This window comes from Camelus ferus, chromosome X (genome assembly GCF_009834535.1).
Source record: "Camelus ferus isolate YT-003-E chromosome X, BCGSAC_Cfer_1.0, whole genome shotgun sequence".
Taxonomy (NCBI): Eukaryota; Metazoa; Chordata; class Mammalia; order Artiodactyla; family Camelidae; genus Camelus; species Camelus ferus.
Genome location: NC_045732.1, coordinates 47,583,174 through 47,586,833, shown reverse-complemented (window position 1 = coordinate 47,586,833; position 3,660 = coordinate 47,583,174). Strand labels below are relative to the sequence as shown.

Here is a 3,660-nt window from a genome sequence, read left to right as displayed (position 1 = left end):
TCATAAGCTGGCACTCCAGACATAGGGATATAGAAGCCCAAGCCCTGTCCCCATGGCGAACCGCCCAGCCCTGCAACCTGAAACCCCCTCCTGCCCAGATGCAAAGAGCCCTGGGCCTGATTCACTCCACCACCACCTGAACTAAATGTGGAAATGTTTCCTAAAGGGAACCAAAGTGTGCAAGCAGCTCTCAGGCTCTGGGCCATGTCAGGACCATTCAGAACATGCAGCAGGCTCCAGGGCCAGGCCTGCTAGTCTCCTCCCCGCAGGCATGCTCGTCCCTGAGGGGCTGCCTGCACCTGCAGCCCACCCCACCCCAAGCGCCCACCCGGGTTCTGCACGAACACACCGCTCTCTGCCCCTGGTTCCTCATACCGAGTTGCTCCTTGAGGCTGTCTATTTCTCTCTGCAGCACGGGACACTAGGTCAGGAGACACCGGAAAGAGAAATGATTAGTATATTCTGGCCTCCTCTCTCCTTCACCTTCCCCTCTCCTCCCGACTCTACATCCCAAAGCCCCGCGGCTAGACTGGCTCAGGCTCCCCAGGGGAAAGGACGTGGGCTCCCTTCGTAGGCTGTGGGTTGGGGGCAGGGAAGCAGGCCGCACAGAAGTCAGTTTAACCTAAACACAGATCCTCCCATGTAGTTTGGGCCTGTTTCCAAGAACCAGAGGAAGCATTACCCGAGGACAGCCCTGCGCTCCTGGTGCCTGCTGCTGCCTTTCTGGTCTTGGGGGCTGGTCGAGTGGTTCCTGGTCACCTACAGGGAAAGGACACACAATCCAGCTTCTCAGGCTCCCAGTGAGGTGGACAGGGCCTAGCAGGGTCTAACCGGAGGTGAGGCAGCACCACCCCCTACTGGTAACAAGCCAGTCCTGCTCCCCCCAGCGGCTCCAACCTTCTGTCTAAGCCTGCCTCCTCTCTTCCCCAGGGGCAGCCATTCCCCAACTGTGGTCCCCAGAGACTGTGGCTCTGGGTTCGACCCCCTCAGAAGCTGCAGCCACATCCAGCAGCTGGGGGAACAAAGTGGGTGAACAGGACTTAACAGCGTAGGCTGTTCCTCCGCAAGTCTATGTCCACAGTTGCAGTTTGGGGCACTGCCACCATCACCCCTGCCCCAGAAACCCCACACAGAGGATGATGTGGCCCGAGACAACCATTGACCTCACCCCATCTCCTGGGGGAGAAGTTGCCTGGGAGCAAGGCTGAGCCCCCAGCAGAGACAGCAAGAGGTTTCTCTCCTCGTCCCCTCACCCCTCCTATCAAACCCAGGAGACTCACCTGGGGGTGCAGGCCCTCTGGGCATGTCGTCTCCCTGGTTCCGGGCCAGGGGCTCTAAGCGTCCTGAATCCTGGGAGGCTCTGGTATTGAGGTTACCACTGCTGGATTCCCCACGATGTCCGCACGAAAAAGATCGCACTCGCCTGTGTGTTGGAAGCTGAAACAAAATTTCTTACCAATTTGGATTCAGGATGTGTGTGTGTGTTTACTTGGTTGCATGTGTATCTATGTTTGTGTGTGGGTGAGAGAGAACCTGTTTCGAGGCTGGGGTAAGGCAGGGGACTGGAGTGGAATGTGACAGGCTGGTCTCATCAGCACTTTCTCCCTCAGTCAGCCCCAGGCCAGCAGACAGAGTTGAGCCAGGGACAACAGTGGGGTACTAAGAAAGCTCAGGCCCCCTGCAAGGAACAGCTAGGAAATAGGAATCAGGAAGCTGATGACTCTAATCACTGAAGTTTTGTTCCCCAAACTTCTAAGGGGTCCCCTGATCCAATTTCAGCTACCAGTTCACCCTTCCATCCCAGCCTCTGTCTGGGAGAGGAGGCCGGATACCAGCCATGGGGGGGGGAAGTGACCCCCACACCCCAAGGGAAACCTTAGTGTTTGTCCCTAGTAGAACAACCCCGATCTGGCATCCTAATGACCCAGTGACCCAGGGGAGCCCAATGACCACCCCTGAGGGATGGACAGAAGGAGCACAGGTAAAGAACTTTGCGGTGGGGGGCGGTGGGAGGGGGAAGGGGGAGAGAGGAGGAGCATGGCCTACTCACTTGGCCCTTTGCGACTGGGTCTCTATTTGGGTCCTTGTGTCTCCTGCCACCGCAGGTTCGGACACCCTTGCCCTCCTGGCCACGGATTTCTTGCCAGTGCCGCTGTGCTTGGACTGTTTGGTTCCCGAAGGGACCGAGGAATACCTCTTGGACCTCCCAAGCAGCGGAATACCAGAGATTGGGGGGAAGGTGGCCGGTTCCAGGGGAGCTGCCGAGACTCGCTGCCCCCAGGGAGGGAATATTCTCCCCAGGGCCAGGTTGGAGATCCCCTGGGGGATTTCTTCTCCGGGACCCCCCTCCTGCTAAGAGTGGCCTGGGGCAGGCTGCTCCCAGCAGCAGCACCTCCGAGATAGGGCCTGCTTCCCACCTTCCCCCTGAGCACGCTTTGCATTTTCTTAGGGGAAGACATTTCCAGCTCCCCAGCGTCCTGCCTTTCCACAACCGAGGTGAGTCCCTGGGGAGCGGAGGGCAGGAAATTCTCCCTGACTTGGAAAGCCGAGTGTCTGGCTGTGTCCCCGGATCCTTAGAGCTGCGGGGCTTGACCTGGCCTCCTTCTTTGAGGCAAATGCTCACTCTAATCGGCTGGAGCTCACTGAACTCATCTGACGACTCGGTGTCTGAAGGCAGCCCCACCAGGCCTTTCATGACGGACTGCGGCCGATCGGCAGCCGCCTTCATCCTGCTCTTCGTGCCTCTCTTAGGCGTCCCCCAGGTCCGGCCCCCCTCAGCCCCATCAGGCGGGAGAGGGCCGGCCACAGCCGGCTGCGCTTCTCCACAGCTCTGGGCGGCCGCGCCTCGACCGCCGGGAGCCGCCTTGGGCCCGGCCCACAGGCGGGACTCTCTGGCGGCTGAGCTCACCCGGGACGGGTATCTGCGGACGCCCAGCACGTCCCGGTCGGTCAGCTGCTGCAGGATGGCGGCGCCGCAGACTCGTCGGCCAGGTCCCGGGCGTCCCCCTTGTCGTCCGCTGAGGAGCCGGGTCGGCCTTCGCGGCCCCAGAGCACCGGCCCTCCTGCTTCCAGCACCACCCGCTCGGACTCGAAGCCCTTGGGGGCCGCGAAGCGCCCCTGCCCTCGCCTGGCCGATCCGCGCGCCCTGGGGTTGGGGGGGGGCGGGTCGCCCCCGGCTCTGCGGCCGGCCTGGCGGACGCCGTCCCGCTCGCCGCCCTCTGGGCCGAAACCCGCTTCCGAAACAGACACCTTATCCGGGGAGCTCATGTCGCGACCGGGGGGGCCTCAGGGGCGTCAACTGATCGCCCGGGTCCCGGTCGCGCTCACAACCGTGGTCACGGAGGCTGAGGCAGGTGGCCTTCTGAGGCGGCGTCAGGCACCACTGGCGCCACACGAGATCACCTCACACGACGCGCGGCTGTCGCTGCGAGGTTAACGACCGCGCTGGGGCCTCCTTATTGGTCCGGCCTCCGCCAACCAGCGCGCGCCTTGTTGGCCCGCCCTCGAGGCCCAACCAATGGGGTCAGGGCCTCTGGTTCGCCGCCAAGTCCCAAGGTGTCGGGCAGTGGCGAGTTGGCAGCAGAGCTGGTGATGTTTAGAATGCGGCTGTCAGGCCTCTTGTCGCACCTCTTCCTATCCTGGCTCCCCTTTCCGATTAGA

General features: G+C 61.9%; 1 pseudogene; it reads right to left on the bottom strand.

Moving 5' to 3' along the window:
• Positions 1-3,267, bottom strand: part of LOC116661871 — a 5,643-nt pseudogene extending 2,376 nt beyond the window's left edge.
• Positions 3,268-3,660: the final 393 nt, after the last annotated feature.